Source organism: Dermacentor andersoni, chromosome 10, assembly GCF_023375885.2.
Source record: "Dermacentor andersoni chromosome 10, qqDerAnde1_hic_scaffold, whole genome shotgun sequence".
Taxonomy (NCBI): domain Eukaryota; kingdom Metazoa; phylum Arthropoda; class Arachnida; order Ixodida; family Ixodidae; genus Dermacentor; species Dermacentor andersoni.
In genome coordinates, this window is record NC_092823.1 from 86,967,580 (window position 1) to 86,988,696 (window position 21,117).

A 21,117-nucleotide genomic window follows, 5' to 3' on the forward strand; every position below is an offset into this window, starting at 1 on the left:
GTCATGATTCAGCTCAAGCACCAAATTATCTATGGCGATAAAAGTTCCAGGCTGGACACCAGAGCCATCTTGGGGCTAGACCTAACCAAGGCCTTCGATAACATCACGCATGAGGCCATACTGAACCAACTGGCTAAACTTCAGGTTGGACATCGAACATATAACTACGCCAAGCCTTACAGGTCGTACGGCCACCATCACCATCGGAGGGTGGCAGTCGCCAATTATTCACTTGGGCAGCAAAGGCACGCCGCAAGGATCGGTTCTGTCCCCTTTTCTGTTTAACTTGGCCTTGCTCGGACTACCGCCTGCATTAACTAGCATCGCCAACCTCAAGCATAGTCTCTACGCGGACGATATCACCCTGTGGGTCACCGGGGGCAGCGACGGGGGCATTCCAAGACACGCTGCGGCAAGCCATCAACGAGGTTGTTGCACACGTAGAACCGCGCGGCCCGCAGTGCTCCCCACAGAAATCGGAGCTCCTTCTATACAAGCCTAATTGGGGAGCTCGCCGCTGCCCTCGTCGCGCCGGACGACGCCTCGATGACGGTAGCTACGAACGCCGCGCAGTCTCCCTGGTATTCTGCCGCATCCACGAACCTTGCGTGCTCGTCCTTGGCGTGAAAGTCGATGAGGGCCTTGGCCCTCGCCGCTCTTCTCTCCTTGTTAAACTCCGGGTTCATGTTTCTCGGGATGAGGTCTACCCGAATCCGGCGCCGACTCCCGTCTGGGACAGAAACGTCGCTACTCGACTTTTTCGCCCCGGGCGTGAAGCCTAAGTATTGAAGTGTGCGCCTGCCGGCTTAGCTCATAGAGAGCCGCTCCAGCTGGGCGGTCCGTTGCGCTTCCGCAATTTCCTCGAGGGTATTGTGTGCCCCCAGGCTCAGGAGCTTCTTGGTGTTCGTACACTCGAATAGTCCGAGCACCGCCTTGTAAGCTCGGCGTATCAGGGCGTTGATCCTATTCTTTTCCCACTGCATCCAGTTGTGGAAGGCTGCAAAGTAGGTGACGTGGCTGATTACGAAGGAGTGCACAAGCCGAATCAAGCTTTCCCCCTTCATCCCGGCCTTGCGGTTGGGAGGAAGGAGAAGAAACGGCCATCGCTGTGGCTTTCGCCGTTACCAATGCACACTGCATCATCGGCAATTCAAAAATGGCCATTCGCAACTACACAAGAGGACTGATAGCATCCCAAGCGCAGAAAATACTCTCTGGCACTCCTCCCGCAAGGCAACGCCACGTCCAGATCATCTGGGCCCCTGGTTACTCGGGTCTGGCTGGAAACGAAGCCGCCCACAATGTGACCCGAGCTCTCGAATACCGGGCGCATCATTCTTCTCCTGAGTCTTCCAATCCTGACCAGCCCTCTGTTCTGCATCGCGGTCACACGCTGGACCTAATGGTCACGTTCAGAGAAATCCTCCTCCACTACCGCAGAGAGCGCTAGCCCTCAGCATACAAAACACTGAATAAATCTGAGTCCACAACTTGGCGACTACTTTAGACGTGAACGTTCCCGAAACCCGTGCTATACAACCACATTTACTCCGATGCATACTTCCCACTCTGCAAAGCATGCGAGGCCCGCGCTGGCCTCGATCACATCATCCGGCAATGCCCCAAAGCCTCGCCCACCAACACCTACCGCACCAAAACTACACGCATCATAACAACGGCCGAGCAGTAGGAGACTTCGCTGCTCAGCTTGGACACAGAGGAGGAGCTCTGGGTCCAAGACACCGAAGACACCGCCGAAAACAGCGTCAGAAAGCAAGGACTGGCCGCCGTCTGAGGAAGCTTGGGGACTGGGGGTTAGTCTCCCAACCCCCGCCACCCCTGGACCTCATCAAGGACATAATAAAGTTTTCCGTCTCTCTCTCTCCCCATTCCGTCAATCGAATGAGCTAAAATGCAACAAATAAAATAAAAAATTTATATCTTAAGGTATCTGTGTTTCTTCCCTCCGCCCAGTGACAAGCTGGACAGGGCGCAGGCGGCGGCCCTCAGGCAACTGCAGACGCTCACATACCCTATCCCGGCACAATACCACAGGGTCTATCCCGGCACATACTCGATAAATATATGCAATGTCTGCCACACTGATATTTATTTATTTATTTATTTATTTATTTATTTATTTATTGTGTCGATCCCATTTTTTCTACAAACTTCGCAGAACAGGCCCACACATTTTTCGCAGAACTAGCTATAACATCTCCAAATCGTTCTGCAGCAAGTGATACAGTGTGTATTCCTGCGGTTGATTAGCAAGTTCTTTTAGTTTTCTGTGGTTTCTACCGCGCAGGGTACGCGTGCACTCACTTAAATACGATGACCCTCCACCTCATGAACACCCTGTCCCCAATGATAAGTAGCGAGATTGAATGAAAGGAAAATGTCACACCCGTAACCAGACGGATACTATGTGTTCCTTTCGTTTAGCCTCCTTCAGCGTTCAAGGAAGCGTGGATGTATGCCCAATAAATGTTTTGTTAACTTTCTTTCGTTGAGCAATGTCTAACATGCAGCATATGTACGGGCCCACGTACATGTACCTCGCTTTATATATATATATATATATATATATATATATATATATATATATGGGGAGAGACAGAGAGAGGCTGCATATATCAAGCATGCACCAAAGACAGCCAGGCACAGGTGACAGATTTAAATAAGGTATGACTGCCATCGGGACACATCAGAAATGTTACCACACATGGTGGCTAATTTTTTATAGGAATGCTATGAACGCCAGCAATCTAATGCATCAGCTCATCAGAGGTTCATTAGGAAGACATGAGACAGTCACAAGAAAGTGCTCTGGACCGCACATTAGCAAGACATTTCATGCTCACAAGAAAAACACTCATCAAATATTCGTCCGAATGACGATGGCCAATATGTTTTAGAATGACATTAGGAATACGTCAAAAAATTGTAAAGAAATACACGAAAAAGTCAAATGGCTGTGATGTGAAAACTCATGAGACTTTAATTTGAAACTCATGTCATCTTTTCTTGAAGGGGCAGCGAAAGCTGCCTCGCGGCAGCTTGTTGTGCCGCGAGAGGAATCGGTCTCCGACCGATTTTTCGTGGTTTGCCGCGGCGTCAAGGAAGCCGCGAATGCCGGAGACCAATGAGAGCGGCCCCTTCTGTGACATGCGCGGGGAAAACTGGTTTCACGCGGACGCGGCCGACTGCTCGATTCGTACTCGCATGTAGTCTAAGCCCGACCGCTCGTTTCGTAGTATAGTCTGCTCGCCTCAGCTCTCTCTCGCGCTTGTTTTGGTTTGCTTGTTTTAATTGTCATGGTTTCCGATTTTTTTTTCACGATGATGACTCTAAACCGAGACTTCTCGCTGGAAAGGATTTTTGTAGACAGTGCGCCATATACGATTCTGTGCGACAAGACGGGCCTTGAATAAAAGGACGCGAAGGCAAGACTCAGTAGCTTATTCTTCTTGCCTTTTCAATGCGGCGGCGCCGCAACAGAAGGGAGCACACAAAGGTGGCTCGTCGTCTTCACAATACGAGTCAAGAACGAAGGACGAAGAACGTAAACAGAGCGCCGATCTGACAGCAGTCGAAAGCAAAAGCACAGGACATCTGGCACCTACAGGCAAAGTAAAAGAAAGAAGGCGAGACTTACATGCTGTCACGCGCGGTGTAAGAAGTATATATATTAGGCCGGGAGCCTTTAATGGCTCATTATCAAGGTCATCTGCGGTTAGCAGAAACTGTCACAGCTTTCCGGCCTCCTATAGACCTCAGACTCTGCCCAGGCGGCGCTGCGGAAAAACCCGTCACCAGCGCCCCCATCGCAGCCTTGGCGCGAACTGGGTAGTGCAAGGAGAGCTGTCCGCAAGCGAAGGTGCATAGGCCACAATGGACCTTTCTCTTTCGTTTGTGTTGAGGCACGGTTTCCTAAAAATCAAGGACTCGGAAAGCTTCTTCCGCCCATCTACGCTTCGGAAAGGAAGCTCAGCACGGCGAAGTACGTGTACAATATAAAATAAAGTCTCAGGTGCTATTTTGGCGTGCTGCAACTCGCAAGTACAGAGAGCATCAGGTTTGTCTACAGGCATATTAGCATAAAAATATAAGCATTTCAAATTTGTTCATATTGAATATGTCCTGAACACAAGACTTAAGTATCTCCTATATTTTGACGTATTTTATCGTAATGTTTAGTCTCGCAATTATTTACAGAGTAAATCCTTTCATGGCCTTTTTCAGGGCAGCAAACAGAAAACGTTTTCCAAGGCAGCAAACAGCGTGCGATCATAACGAAAGTAAGCTTCCTACAGTGCCTACGCGCCGCATCTTTCTTTCTCGCAGGAGCTACAGCATCGCTCAGTACCTTAATTCGAAGTTTTCGCAGACGCTTCTAGCAAGAAGTGCGCACAAATAAATGTAAATAAACGCGTCAATTTTTTTTCTTTACACACGTGCGTTACTTCGCAATTACTCATCCAGTGCTCCTACAGCAACTTTATTGCTGACATTTGAAAAACACTGTCTAGCAGGCTCAGCACATTGCGAAACGTGCTTGTTGTATCGGCGCAGGACATACAAAATACCGAAAGTAGAAATGAGCTCGCAATACAACGATGCTCTAGAACAGGATTTTGAATTCATAAACGATCCAAAATGTTTGATTAAGCTGACCTGGCAAATATCTCCGTTCCACTTGTTGAGTCATGCGGAGGCGGACGTCTGTTAAAAGGCGATATCGATGGCACATAAGCAGGATGGTTCGCAACGTTGTTTTTTCTGTTACCAACGAAGTGGCGGCTGCAGATTCTTGAATTTTCGCTTGGTTACCACGGTCCTCCATCAGGGCTACGCAACACAATTACAGAATAACAAAATTGTCGCACTTTCTCATGCGAGCCACTATGTTGTGGGGAATGCAAGTAATACGATTACTTAACAGGTTGAACGGCCCGTATCCAGCGCTCTCGCCTTTCCCCTTCATACGATCGCTATGGAAATCGGTAAAACTGAACGTTGTTATTCAGTCCTTCCCGTTCATGGCAATTTACAACACAACAGCAGCGTCGACTGCGGCGTTTCTTCGTAGCGCGCGGAGCTATCCCGGTTGCCGTCGTTTCCGCCATCGGTCTGAAGAGCGAGCCAGCAAGCGCTTTATGGCAGTTCGGCGGCGCGTCCGACTAGCGTAGAGAAATTCATAGTTCTCTGTCTAGGTGTTAAATGCGCAAAACACTCGTAATATGGACCAAAATCTAGTTAAATCGTTGTTTCGCAGTCGCTAGCTGCATAGGCAGATTAGCAAGGGAGTCGGGCTTCGCACTACTCAATTACTGCCTCTTCGCACCGGCAGGTGGCGCTACGCTTCTTGCAAAACTCCAGAGTCTGACGTCCATTGGTCTCCTTTGTGTAGTGACATCACTGTCGCTAGGCACAGGTGTGCGCCTCCTGATTGGCTCGAGTGCGTGACGTCACTGTCGTCAAGTGCAGGTGTCGGGGTGGTTCGGCTCCGCGCGGGATGACTCATCACATCGGCACGCGTGGTGGCCGTGTGTTCGACGGTGCACCCTGGCGTCACTGACGTGAGGCGCTTGAGGTGGTCTCCCAATTGGGCGCTGTGTGCCCTGACGTCACTGTCGCGAGGCGCGCGTGGAGACCGTCTGCTTGGGTGTGGTGTGGCGGCGGCGGTGGCGGCAGTTTGCGGTATTGTGCGGGAACGATGCCTCGTCTCGCCAAACCAGTATCAACCAACACGCGACGTGCGGGCGCCGCTGAACGCAAGCGGCGCTCAAGAGAGGCTGAGCTCATACTTCGCATGCATCAGGGCGGAGAGGCGCGTCCGACACCGCAGAGTACAGGGACGCGACGGGCCAACGCAAGAGAGGCAATGCGTTTGAAGTGACTCGCTGCATCTCCGGGTACCAAGGCAAATGAAGCTCGGAAGCGCCGTGACCGCCATCTTGCCGCGGCAGAGCAAGTACAAGTCAATCGAGCGAAGTGGATGATGAGGATGGCCAATTGCAGCGCGACACCGCCATGGAAGACGCCTCTCCTCCTGATCCACAAACGGCGCTGGTTTGAGGTCGGTGACTTCAATCAAGATGCTAGTGTGAAACACGATTTCATCCGAGCAATGTACACCTCCCTTATGCTCAGGTTGGATACCTTACCCAGCAAAGCCCCTACCATAACCATGGGAGTTGTCTAGACCTCGTCTTCAACACTCGCAGTAGTGTGACCAACCTTGACTACATATCGGTGCACTTCAGCGATCATAAAGCATCCATCCTGGATGTGGACCCACTAAACCACAAGGAGTTCACCGGCCATGAGTTGCAAGCCGACATTCTCCCAGATGACAGCTTTGAAATGATGGACTCAGAAGACATTGAAACAATAGACATAGGCGTAAACGACGTTGCAGGCATTTAATAAACAAACAAACATTCCCATAACAGTGTACGAGTTGTGTGCCTCCGTGGTCTTTCCGGCGCAACAAATCGTCATTGTCAATGGTGTCAGGCTTCCGCCGTTGCACACTTTAGTTTCGACAAAGTGTCTTCCGTTTTTTTCGTACACCGTGCTGGGGTGACGTCATTGCCGCAGCGGCTCGCCGCCAGTTGGTGTGGCAGCTCCGCCGCAGCGGCATTTTGCCGCAGCCGAGGCGCCGCGCGCGTTTTTCCGCTAGCGTTTATGCGCCTCTCGGGAACGCGACGTCAACACAAGGCGACCCTCCGACAAAACCGCGTCGTTCTCACCGCTGCTGCTGCCATTCATACTGCCGCTACAGCTACGAACTTGATCCTTCGTGTACTATTCCAGCATGCTGCTGTCATGTTCAGTGCTTCGCCCTTATGGCGACATAGTTATTTTTTTTCCACGGCGTTATCAATATATATTGCCTAGTATGAGGGGCATACAAGTAACCTGTGCCGAGCTTCAGCAAGGGAAGGGTAACACAGAACACGCCGAGTGTGAAATATATACAGTGTACATATATAATAACAATTTAGACTAAACGTACTTTTAATACAAACTAATTCTTTGGGAAGTTAACTGCTATAACTACTGTGTGTGAAGCGGCATCTTACTGCGGTGTTCTTGTCAAACTTAAAATGTCCCCAATTTTCCCATGCAATTGCTATAAATATGGCTGTGAGGGAGTGCGGTGCTGTAGAATAAAATTACGGATGTCTCAACTATATCCCTGAGAGTAGTTGGCAGTCGATGTGGCAATGAAATGTGTAGCAGAAACGAGTTTCTTTTATATTTATGCGCATGCTGAACGTAAACCAACAAGCCTAACCTAGCATACTCAAGCGATTCTTTGTGCGGCAGAATCCGTGATCTCTGTGCTCCGCGTTCTTGCCGATCATGTACTTCGGAGAAGAGAAAACCGATGGCCAACACCATTGGTTAGCCATCGGCTGGGCTGCTAATAAATCTACGAATGCGCTTTTCACTTGCTATATCGCAAACCCTTCTTCATTTTGCCTGCATCGAACAGCTACGCTCAAGGGCTTCGTCTTTCACAAGAAAATCGGTTTGCCAGCTACTTAACAAACAAGGTATGGCTAGGTGGTAGCGCGATCTCCGAGACTGCAATAATGAAAACTGAAGGTGCTCGGCGAATACAGCTGTTCGTAACATAACTAAAATGCACAATTAATCCGCCTGTTGTAGCCGTGCCTTAAATTCTTGTTGCAATGTATAGTTTGCGCACTTTTTATTGAATTTACAAGCGAGATAGCCCTTTCATAGAACTAAGGAGGTTGTAGACCGCCTTGCACGCTCGAGGTGAATTCGATGGTAAATGATTTGACATATACATACGACACTTTACGCACAAACAACACAGCATTCGGAAATCAATTGTTTCGGTGAGATCAGTGTCCTGTAGAAAAGTTAAAACTGCTTTGGTAGCGCCGGACGCACGGGCGCCAACAACCCACGGAACAAATTCCCGTTGCAGGTTAAAGTTCAAACCACGAGGTGCACTTAACGCAGGCATTAGGAAGGCCCTATGAAGTGCAAAGAAGTTTTAATTACAGATTAATTGTGCTATTGTTCCCGTAGGTTGCATGCAATACTGACGCGAGCCACACTTCTACACAAGAAATATTTTGTATACACAACGTCCAGTCCAGTACGCTATAAACATGCATGATCACGCCTGCGAAGTCCACGTGTCACTAAAAAATTGCACATTGATTTACTTGTGTGTGTTCCTTGTAAATATGTCGCATAAATACTGCTGCTCATAAATTAGGGTAGTCCTACTGCAAACATTAATAAACAAAACTAGTACAACAACTCACGTGGTGTGCAGGTGTTGTGGCAGTGGTAGAAGTCGAAGAAAGCGCTGCAGACTCCATCATAAGAAAAATGATCCCATCCGAAGTCTTTGCATTTTCCGGTATCTCCATCATAGCCGAACATGTATGTGACGTTCGGATAGCTAGCTTTCAGGTCATTACATGTACGGTTATCCCTGCGAAAGCAGCGCTCTACGCTCCGCTTCTGAGCGTAGTCCTCATGGTTCGTTCCTTGTAAAAGAGAACATTGCACTTCTTGTCAGAAAAGCTCCGCAATTTTTCATGCTAGCAAAGCTCAGCTAGCCATGTTTCACTTAAGTGAGAGCGCACGTGAGAAAAATCTTGCCGCAGTAACTTACTCGATATGACACCTCGAAATCTAGTGGAATCAATGCAACTTGCGTCACGGTGTCCTGCGACGGTAGCTGACTCGCCATGGCATTGCGCTACAGAGATCGAGGTCGCTGGTCGAATCCCGGCAAGCGGCGGCCTCCTTTAGATATGGGGTAAATGCGGAAACCCTCGTGATCTTAGATTTAAAAGCAAGTTAACAACCCTGAGTGGTCGAAATTATTCAGGAGCCGACCACTACGGCGTGCCTCTTAATAAGACTGGGTGTTTCGCACTTTAAACCCATCCACTATTTCTTACGCCCCGCTATTTGAATATGCCACGTAACTAAAGCAGGTGCGGGATAACCTGAAGTCTGAGCTTATACACAAAGCCTCTTTTATCTAATTAGAAACAACGAACCACATCAACACGGCAAAATTGCCGCTGATAAAGAAAGAAATCGAATTTCTGAGTGTTTCTTGTAAGTAATTGTAAGTTTGTAATTTATAGCATGATGCACCGAGAGTGCAAGGGAGTCAGTTGAAATTCAGTTGAAAGTTAGCGCTGCATCTTTTTAGTGTCTCCTCCGTAGCGCTCCTTAGATTGTGGATAACCAATTACTGCTTTTATAGCTGTTTCGTTCCCTTATCTACAAGAAATAACGGCAGAACGGCATATCACGATGATTGTCGATGGTAATGTGATCAGCATTTCAGCAGTGTAACAACACATCGTATTTCTTAAGTCACGTGTACATAACATCTGTAGTGGTTAATGTGGAACTTCCCCTGCTTCGGCTAACGCGACGTAAGCCGATATCGTCAAACTTTGCCATGACACTCGATTGACAAGAAAGTCATGGGGAAGCCGGGAGCAAAATGCTTATTTACGAAACGCTTAAAGACGCAGACTTGGCATGCATAAACAATTCGTACTTCTTCGCCTTTATTTCAGCTGGCGGCAGCTTGGTGCTTCAAATGACTGACGCGCTCATTGAGATTCAAAGATTCACGAGCGTCTCAGAATCGTTCTACCAATATTTCTTCACTATAAAACGCGTCATCTGCGATTTGTCCTGATCATGTGGAAGCTAGAGAAAGTCTGAACAGCTGTACATCTTATATTGTATATTTAATAGTTTATGCAGTTGGGCAAACCTTCCAATTAAGAAGAGACCTTATATTTCTAATATGCAGAGCGGCAAATAAGTTAACGCTTTTTCGACAGCCTGCCATAAATCTGCCACGTGAAAGACATTGCGCAAACGGCAAGAGCTCGAAGTAACGCGTTATTTAGCACTGCCAGAGGAAGTAAAATTCGTAGGAACTCCTAAAGGAGAAAACGCTGCTAGTGCCTTCTCTGTGCGCTACTTGCACGCGTCTTCCTGATTAGTTTTTGTTGTTCCTTATTACTCACCAGCCTTGGCTTCTGCGGACAATTAATTTGACTCAGAAATGAAATAACCCTAAACTTTAGCTATACTATATGCGTAAGCAATTCTATGCTTATCCAGCGAGAAAAACCGTCCGTCTGTCCCGCAAGACGATCGCTATCAAGATAAGGCCTGCACAAGCCAGCGAATTAACCTTCGTGCTGCCTCTCGCTTCGACGCCAACTAAGCGGCGAGAACACAGCGCTTACGAAGCTATCAGCCCTCGCCGCACTCACTCCATTGCAGTTGGCTTTCAAGATAATGCCCGCGCGCCCGCGCCATAAGCAGCCGCTGCATGAGTATGGTTGATCACGGTTGATAATGGCCTGATGCAGATGGATACGGTGCTAAAGAGCGATAACGACTCGTAATGATCGGCACGCCATCAGCGCACCTGGCGCCGCCACCTGCAGCACTTTGCTTCGGTTATCAATGTACCGCCGTCCGCACGAGTTCATGTCCCTGCAGCGCTGTCATTTATACTAGTAAAGTCGTGTTTTTTAACAATCATAATTAAACTGGGCTTCGTGGAGACTAGCAAGTGGCTCAGTGATTATGCATACTGAGACAACTCCCAGAGGTATTTCGAGCGTTACTTTTTTTTTTCTTGTTCGCTTCGACTATTTCGTTAGCCCAACCTGGTAGCGGGTTGTAGAACGTGTAGAAGCTCAAGCGGGCGCTTGTTCAGACATATAAACTGGCACCTCATTTTTCTTTCAGTTAGGAAATTTAAAAAAAATAACAAGAAAGAGTTAATAACACAGATAATATTTCCCACTGGGCGCGACGACATGTATCTGCACGGACACTAAGATCATCTCACCTTTAATAATATAGGACGTTAAACAAGTATTTCAGCATTGAAAGCAACCGAAGTAGTGTAATAAAGTTCGGTTCTTGCTCCCTGAAATTTCCATTAGCCGTGTTCATGCTCCTGCCCTACAGTAGGTTATGCCTATTTACAGTGTCCTTGATATGTAGACGTGCGTAGCCATATCTTACCTGCGTTTGCTGACAGCCACATGGTGAACGCTGCAAGGAATATGCCCAGATGTGCCATCTTTACCTCTGACCCAAAAGCAACAATACGAATTCAAATGGTAACTAAAGGTGGATGGGCTCGTCTCGTGCTTTTTCAATGTCGTTTGTAGCCGTGCATCAGCTACCGGGCGTCTAATTGCCCGACACCGAGTACCTAATATATGCTCTGGTAATGAGATGAACATACCATTTGAACATACGTCACAGCGCTTGGAAACTATGCATCTCATGTGATGTCATATTCTGCAAAGATACTCACAGCGCCTTTGACGCAAACGAATTTGTCAAAGCCAAGGAGAGCAGGCAATAATGCCTTGATCTTGTTCCTCTTGATATTTTCTATTTCTCTTTCTATTTTATTTTTTCCGCGGCAAAGCAGCGAGCTTTGCTGACGTAGCAGTGTTCGCCTACATATTACTCTGCAAATATACGGGCGGTCTGGCCATATCTCCATGTTGGATTCAAATTGACATCGTGAAGGTCAATAGTTGAACCCACTACTTTGGTATTAATTAAGGCGAAGTCCTCTCGTCCTTGAACAAGTTCTCAGGAACGGAGGAAGCCTAAAAACAGTGAAGAAGAAACTAGGAACTGGCAACTACCAGATGTATGCGTTAAGAGACAAAGCCGGCAATACATTACTAATATGGATGAGATAGTTCAAGTGGCTGAGGAGTTCTATAGAGATTTATACAGTACGAGTGGCACCCACGATGATAATGGAAGAGAGAATAGTCTAGAGGAATACGACATCCCACAAGTAACGCCGGAAGAAGTAAGGAAAGCCTTGGGAGCTATGCAAAGGGGGAAGACAGCTGGGAAGGATCAGGTAACAGCAGATTTGTTGAAGGACGGTGGGCAGATTGTTCTAGAAAAACTGGCCACACTGTATACACAATGCCTCATGACCTCGAGCGTACCGGAATCTTGAAAGAACGCTAACATAATCCTAATCCATAAGAAAGGGGACGCCAAAGACTTGAAAAATTATAGACCGATCAGCTTACTGACCGTTGCCTACAAAGTATTTACTAAGGTAATTGCAAATAGAATCAGGAACACCTTAGACTTCCGTCAACCAAAGGACCAGGCAGGATTCCGTAAAGGCTACTCAACAATAGATCATATTCACACTATCAATCAGATGATAGAGAAATGTGCAGAATATAACCAACCCTTATATATAGCTTTCATTGATTATGAGAAAGCGTTTGATTCAGTCGAAACCTCAGCAGTCATGGAGGCATTGCGGAATCAGGGTGTAGACGAGCCGTATGTAAAAATACTGAAAGATATCTATAGCGGCTCCACAGCCACTGTAGTCCTCCATAAAGAAAGCAACAAAATCCCAATAAAGAAAGACGTCAGGCCGGGAGATACGATCTCTCCAATGCTATTCACAGCGTGTTTACAGGAGCTATTCAGAGACCTGGATTGGGAAGAATTTGGGGATAAGAGTAAATGGAGAATAGCTTAGTAACTTGCGCTTCGCTGATGATATTGCCTTGCTTAGTAACTCAGGGGACCAACTGCAATGCATGCTCACCGACCTGGAGAGGCAGAGCAGAAAGGTGGGACTAAAAATTAATCTGCAGAAAACTAAAGTAATGTTTAACAGTCTCGGAAGGGAACATCAGTTTACGATAGGTAGCGAGGCACTGGAAGTGGTAAGGGAATACATCTACTTAGGAGAGGTAGTGACTGCTGATCCAGATCGTGAGAGTGAAATAATCAGAAGAATAAGAATAGGCTGGGGTGCGTTTGGCAGGCATTCGCAGATCATGAACAGCAGGTTGCCATTATCCCTCAAGAGAAAAGTGTATAACGGCTGTGTCTTACCAGTACTCACGTACGGGGCAGAATCCTGGAGGCTTACGAAAAGGGTTTTACTTAAATTGAGGACGACGCAACGAGCTATGGAAAGAAGAATGATAGGTGTAACGTTAAGGGATAAGAAAATAGCAGATTGGGTGAGGGAACAAACGCGCGTTAATGACATCTTAGTTGAAATCAAGAAAACGAAATGGGCATGGGCAGGACATGTAATGAGGAGGGAAGATAACCCATGGTCATTAAGGGTTACGTACTGGATTCCGAGGGAAGGGAAGCGTAGCAGGGGGCGACAGAAAGTTAGGTGGGCAGATGAGATTAGGAAGTTTGGAGGGTCAACATGCCCGCAATTAGTACATGACCGGGGCAGTTGGAAAAGTATGGGAGAGGCCTTTGCCCTGCAGTGGGCGTAACCAGGCTGATGATGATGATGAAGGCGAAGTTGCCATTAATACCCAAGAAAATTTTCACACGAGTATTTCGTTGATGTTTCGTGTCCGACGATATTTTCACACTGTAAATGCATTCTGAAAGTTTTGTGAATGGCGCTTTATTGTTTGAAACGCTACGATAATGAATTTTATAAAGTATGCTGGGCCTTTATGGGAGCAATATCTGGTGTAGGTCACGAAATGTATATGCTATATTTTGGAACTTCCAAAAACAAAAAGGCTTGCAGCGAAGAGTCAAACGAAATTTTGCGGAAGTTCTCGTAAGCTTCTATTAGGAAAATTAGCACTCTAGCGGGAAATATTGTTTGCTATGGAGGTGTTTTTACTTATGAAGTGTGTAACATGACTTCATCAAGTAACAAGGAAGGGCTTTGCTGTTGCTTTCTCAGGCGCAAAGCAAATATATTATTGACGCAGATCTAGACGCGATAACTGGTAATGAATACAGGCATTCAAAACTAAAGCATTCAGCAATTAGTTGAGTGGTTATTTAAACATTCATGAGACTGGTGAGATCTCCTCAAATGACAGTCGGTTCTAGCCTTTCAATGTTGTATGATTGCGGAGTGTCATTTTCGTTAAAAATTTCTGTCATTTCAAGAGGTGGGATCTACGTCTGGCTCACCAATCTGGGTTGCCCTACTTTTATTGCATAACTCATCTCGATTGGGGCTAACCTCCCTGTCTTTCCATCTATTTCTCCTCCTTCTTATCTCAATTGGCATACGAATACACATAGTTTGTTGTTTTCTGTTCCCTCCCACTCATTTTCCAATTTGTAATAGAGGATGCATGAATCATCTTTTTTTTTTAATATTCTTCATATCATATCTAAATGGTTTTCATTTATCTAAATTTACTCTAACACGGCTCGTTATATTACTAACAGAAGAAAACAGCATCGTCATTTTTGTCGGCAGTAAGAAAAACACCAGGGGCGCTATAACGTAAAACTATTCCAAACTTTTCTATTCCAATTCTGCTATCAACCCTCCACGATTGGTCACAAACATTTTTCGACCACCCCCACTTCACCTGTCTGTCACGCGACGTCACGAAAACCGCGATACCTTCCCATCTGATATGACGTGTACACACTGATTATGCATGATTTGACAGAAAAAAGGAATACAGTTATTTCTGATTCGACCCCTTTTCGCCATTAGCCCTCGGCTATTGGTAAAAAGTTTTCGGGCTGCACTCACTTCACCTGCCTTTCACGCGACGTCACAAAACCGCAAGAACTCACCGCGTCAAAGTGACGTGTATGCGATAAAGATGCATTAATATGCCGAACAAAACTGAATTTTCTTCGGAATAGCCGCAGGCTGCCCCGTTCCGAAAGGAATAGAAGATTGCTGCCGCCGATCGCTCAGATGCTGGCTACTCACACCTGCCGGAGAGCATGGGTGTATTTGCGTATAATAAACCTTCTTGCGTGGCCGTGTAACGTTTTCGAGCACTTTCGGCACGTTTACCCCCTCGTTCTGCCAACTCTTCTTCGCTTTTAGCGTCATTTTTGAGCTTCCGTTGCATGCCGCCGCGATTTTCGACCAGCCACCGCAAGCTAAGTAAGGGAAAGCCGACCAATCGTAGACGCCGGCACCACCCTCTTCATCCGGTTATTGACTTTCAGTGCGGTGGCTCGGCCCCATCGAGTGCCTCTCCACTTGAGCGTTCTCCTCGCCTCTTGTCAGCCAATTAGATACGACAAGCCGCTAGTGTAGGCAATGTTATTCGTTTTTCAAGCAAACAAAAGTGACCTCCTATGAACGAGGAGAGCGTTTGATTGGTCTGTTCAGACAACCCTGCGGATGACCGCCCGGTGCTTGCGTTGGTGGTTTCGCAAATTTGACGTCAGGATATTGGAATAGAAACATATTGGAATAGTTTTACGTTATAGGGCCCCAGGAGTAATAATAGCTTGTTGGTGTAATTCTAAACACATTTCTTTCCTGCAAGTCTTTGAAGTTCTTGTAGCCAGCGAGAAACATTTTGACGAAACACAGGTAGAAAAACCATCGAGAATCAACAGATCAAGCACACCACTTTAGCATACGCATAGACCAGCGTACGAGTACTTTGCAAATTGCACCTGCATTCATTTTCTTGCGACGATACAAATATGTGTTGTATATGGAATGTGATGCATTCAGTGTTTACATCTTTCTCTTCTGAAACTTACCCAAAAACTTCAGCTTCGAGAAGCGCATGCTGTGCTTGACAAAAAATAAAGAAGCTGCAAGCAGAGCCGCGCTTGCTCTATTCAGCACTTTTCCAAGTTTGGCGATGAATAGATCAAACACATCATGCAGCCGACAAAAAAACTACAATGCGGTCGTCTTCGTAGGCGCTTCTTAGCAAAATGGCGTACCAAGGAACACTGTGTGTTTCGCCTTCTTTTGCAAATCAAAATGGTACGGTACAATTAAAGGTACGCTGGGCGCTAATGGGTTAAGATAGAGGTAAGATACTCGAACCCACGACCTTTAGTGGGAGTCAAACCAACTTAGAGATATGAGCGAACAAGACTCCAAGTTGTATCCTAATTGACATCGTGAAGGTCGAGAGTCGCACCCACGACTTTTTGTGGCAGTCGAACTCACGACCTTTGGTGTTATCTACGGTGAAGTTAATTGAGGTGCGGTTAATTAGGATAGAGTTAATTAAGGCACTAGAACTCAGGACCTAGAATGGAAATATTGGCCCCGTAATATATCATAGGTTACTCACGTCAAGGTATGAATTCCCTAACTACAGTGTCTCTCATAGCCTCAGTGGTACCTCATAGAAGTCAAGGTTAATCAGTCAACATCAGTACAATGATTAGTGCCAGCGTTTCATAAATCCACCAGCTTCAAAGCAACAGGAGAAGCTTGATGTGGGCGAGTTGGTTTTGCATACCTGATGAAAAGAGCGCTACGAAGACGAGGACTAAAAGAACAACATGTACGACGGACAAGGCGCTTTGTCCGTCGTACATGTTGTTCTTTTAGTCCTCGTCTTCGTAGCGCTCTTTTCATCAAGTATTCAAAGCAACGCACATTCAAGAGCCCATCAGAGCACTGTTCAGCGCCGCACGCAAAACACGCAACGGGTGAACATTAGAGCTGGTATCTGATCAGTTCTGTTCAAGCCGTGTGTCTTGCTACATTGGAGCACTTTGTTCGAAACCGTGAGTGCACATATAGTATGAGGCCGAGATAGCGGTGCCGGAATCCAAGCGGCGCCAGACGCCGTTCTGTAAACATGCTAATGCGGAATGGCAGCATGAATGGAACTGGGGTTCGATTCATGCTGTTCGATATGTTCGATATTCCTGACAAATTTTGCATGTTCTGAAACGTCTTCAGCCTACTTTTATGTCCCCTGCAAGAACAAGGCTTTCCCTAGCTATCTCCAATTACCGTGCACCCGCTGATTCTAAGTTGTGTCTGCATTTTACTCATTTAATCACGCCACCTCATTGGCTGCCTTCCTCAACAGCGCTTCCTTTCTCTTAGCAGCCACTCTGTAACATTAATAGACCACTAATGGCTGTCGTCTGCTGTCACTTTTCTTTGTCGTCTGGTCTTACCGTAGCGTTGTTACTGGGTTTACGCATGCAAAACAAGTACGTTATGGAGTATTTGTAAGCGCCACGCTGCGCACTTTCTTACCAAAAATGAAGTGTCTCTAGTGATGTACGTCACTGAGGTTATACGTACGGGTGGCAGGAGCTCAGTCAAGCTGCGACGAAGCAGCTTTTTCTCTTGCCACCTTTTTCGTTCTCTCATGTATAAGAAAGACGAAAACAAAGGCTGATTCTGATATATATATATATATATATATATATATATATATATATATATATATAAAATCTGTGCATGTGTGCATGTGTGTGTGTGTGTGTGTTCAGCCAGCCTAAGGACGAGACATAATCGCAGCTTCACTAAATTCATGGGACATACCTATACATTCTCAAATACGGTGAGTGCACATCTTCAGTGCAACGCTAAATAAATATATATTTGGAAATATAGAAAATTACACGTCTCTCACAAGGCGCATAAGTGCCGCGATATGAGGCGATACCCCCAAAAGTGTCCTTCTTTTTACACCGAACCAAAGTTAACAATTAGAACGAATGAAAGACAGGCTTGATGTCCCATTCTATACGCGTGGTCATATTTATGTTTTATAGAATTTTCAGAAATCACCTGTTGAAGACAACATAGTTTTCCGTTCAATTCAATGCTCAGATCTTGAGTCCTTGAGCTGGAATATTAAGAGAGGCAGATATTACTTTGACACGAAATCAAAACACATATTCATGCACTTAACAAAACATCGCTAATTACGTTCTAAATTAAAGCATTACGGCACATATAGCAATCTACGAATTGCAGCCGCTGAGCTTGCAAGGCTTATCTACTTGGAAATAATTTCAAGAATGACACCAGTTTCGAGATATGCGCCATCAAACACGCCGTAAAGATGCGCTGTTGTTCCAGTTACTTTAACAAAACGCTTTTTTATTCAATGAAGCACAAAAGTAACTGGAAAAGCCACGTATTTTGTCGCACATTTTGGGAATGCGCATCTCAAACCTGGTATTATGATCGAAATTCATTTCAAGTGGCTAAGACTTGCAAACTCCCCGGCTACAACTCGTAAATAGAAATATGTCCAATAACGTAACTAACTGAAATGTTAATGATTGAGTTTTTCTTTATTACTTGAATATGTGTTTTGATTTCTCGTGTCAGTAAAATTTTTCTCTTCAAAAAATCCAACTCGGGGACAAGAATGGTTATCTCACACATGCGATTTTTAAAAAAAATTTTTAAAACTAAAAAATGATCGCCATTGCATGCCGCTTTTTGACGACACCCCGCTGACACTTCTGGAGGGATAAATCTTTGTAGTCCATTAGAATCGAGAAGTATAGACAAACTAGACAAATGTTGTCTGCTCGAAAGTTCTTACCCACACAGAAGAGGAATCGTACGCCTTCTTTCCATACGATTACCTACAAGAGGGCTCATGCGGCGATCATTCGTTCCGTTAATGAGACATAGTTTATTGAAAAGCATCACGCTTGTTCGAGAAGTCCATGTGGTAGTCGTATAAATTGTCATATAATTTAATTTGCCATTTTTCAACATATATTTCATCGCACTGACGTCACGCTTCATATCATAGACATGATTGCTGCCCGCCGAGCGCATAGGCTCGCTCACATCGTAGACAATAGGGTTAGCAAAAGCATGGGTACAGACAATATGCCACTTTGAATGCTGAATCGAAACTATGAGAAATATAACAGAAGGCTGAGGCTAGCATCACGGAAGACGACAGCGAATTCCCCAGCAGCAGCGAGTTTTGTTTAACAGAAAAGTTCAGCGATCTTTTTATTTTTCGACTCGCATGAAAAATTACACCCTCCAAATGGTCTGAAAAATAATCACACGCAGCCCTACCAGCGAGGGAAAGCTCGAAGTATAGAAATGCTCAAAACATATCAATGACAAGCTTGACGGTTGCCAGGGACAGATACCACACGTTTGTCTGCCAGGGCGAGTATGAAAAGTCAGTCTATTGCGCGCATACATAAACAGAGCCTATCAGAGATAAAGTTGAAGTTCGCAGCACGGCATTGGTGGTACTGCCTACGACGGCAGCGCACGCCTAACGCAATTATGCACTAAAACTGCCCAATTCACTTTCAGAGGAGTAATCAGAGCGCGCCAGAAAGATGAAAGCACGCACCATCCACGACTTTCAGTTGTGGCCTCTAGCCAATCTGCCGTAACTGCACGTTCCAACGCTTAATCGCGTAACATCCGTAAAACTGGAATGTTCGTAAGACTGCTACCAAAATATTGCAGAAATTCCTTGTAGTGTCGACAGCTGCGACGGCTGTTTACGTTTGTCAATTGACTTACGCTTACTATTAGCGCAACTACTGAAGTTCCCACCTGTGCTACCATTGCGTACACACCTTTGTCGACAGGCACTCAAAATATGCCTCGGCTTGCCACGGCGTGCCTCCAACAAAAGGTACAATTGAGGAAGGCCGCGTATGCCCATTATCGGTATACCTGTCCCACGAAAAACTTCGTGAATATTTACGCTTACTGAAACGACACCATTGCCAACCATTGACGTCGGTTCTACATGAGCGGCCGGACAGGAGTTTCACAAGTGCACTCCGCTGCCATCTACCCCACATAACATCAGGCTATGTCCTTCCATATCACCCCGTCAAACCACCGTGGGTGATGGTTCAACCTTCCGTATGCGTGCATGTCCCCGGCATACTAAAGAAATCATTGGTTCCCGTTAGCGGGCTACAACTTGCTCTGGCATACCTCTGGTCAGAATACCAGACATATGTTCATGTTTACACAGACGGCTCCGCGTCACCAAAGGCATCGACAGCAGCTGTGGTAATACCAGCCCAACAGATGACTCGAGGTTTCATACTTGATCATAATTCTACATCAACCGCTGCAGAGCTTGTGGCTATTCGGGAAGCCATTCACTACATCTGCGGGGAAAGACCTCAAGAGCGGTGCATTTTCACGGACTCAAAACCCGCGCTGCACATTTTGGGATGCTTCCTGCGCCACACCGCATATCAGGTTCTGGCACTGCAGATCACCGAGCTACTTTCATGCGCTCACGAAAAACACCACCGCACAGTGTCACATTCGATCCCGGGACACTGTGGGCTCAATGGTAATGAGATGGCCGATGCTGCAGCAAGGCGCGCCCACAGCAATGGCCTGCGAACTGTGGTGCCATTCTCCAGACCGGACATCACATGCCTCCTGTTGGAATTAATGAGCAGTGCGACGAGAAGATACTGGGCCCAGCCAGACGCTCGTCACGTCCGCCTTAAAAGGCTGGATCCCGATATGCACTTTCCTGTTCTGCGTGGAATTCCACGCCCTCATACCTGCCTGATACAAAGACTGCCATTAGGCGTCGCCTTCACGCGCAAATATTTGCACATCATTTGATGGACAGACTCCCCGGACTGTTCAGTGTGTGGCGTTGTAGAAACTATAGACCATGTGATTGTGGTGTGCCCTGAGCATGCGCGCGAAAGACTGACAATGGCAGCTACCTTGAGACATTTATGCAATAGACCACTGTCGGAAGACCTCTTGCTAGGCGCATGGCCAGAGTTGGCAGACGATGGAGACAATGCGTGCTCTTTCACGTTTCTTAGGCGACACGGGCCTGGACTCACCCTTGTGATAACATTTCACGCCCATACGCATATCGGACCAGGTCTCGGCCTAGTACTTACACTTGCCATTTATTATACACCAATCGAATAAGTAGGTCCTAATAGCCGACCCTTGCAGGTTTTTAATGAATATGCAAATCGCTGACATTAAGGCCCGGGTATGTATGACCACGTGGTAGTGACCATGGCACGTCCTGTCAAGTGCACGTGGCAATACAACAGACGAGCAAGCCATGTATGTGTTATCTGTAACCAATGACGACTAGCGAGCATGGCATCTGCACTGGGAATCAGGATTTATGTACAAAAATTTCGAGAAAAAAATACAGCTACCCTTCTGCGGTGAGAGCGCAATAACATTCCTTACATGACGTAAGTCTGTGATCGGTGTAACATATGTAGTTGGAGGTTATGAGCAGAGTTCAATTTTCTTCACATCTAACGTTTTCCAAGGAGCTTCCTACGTTTTTCCGC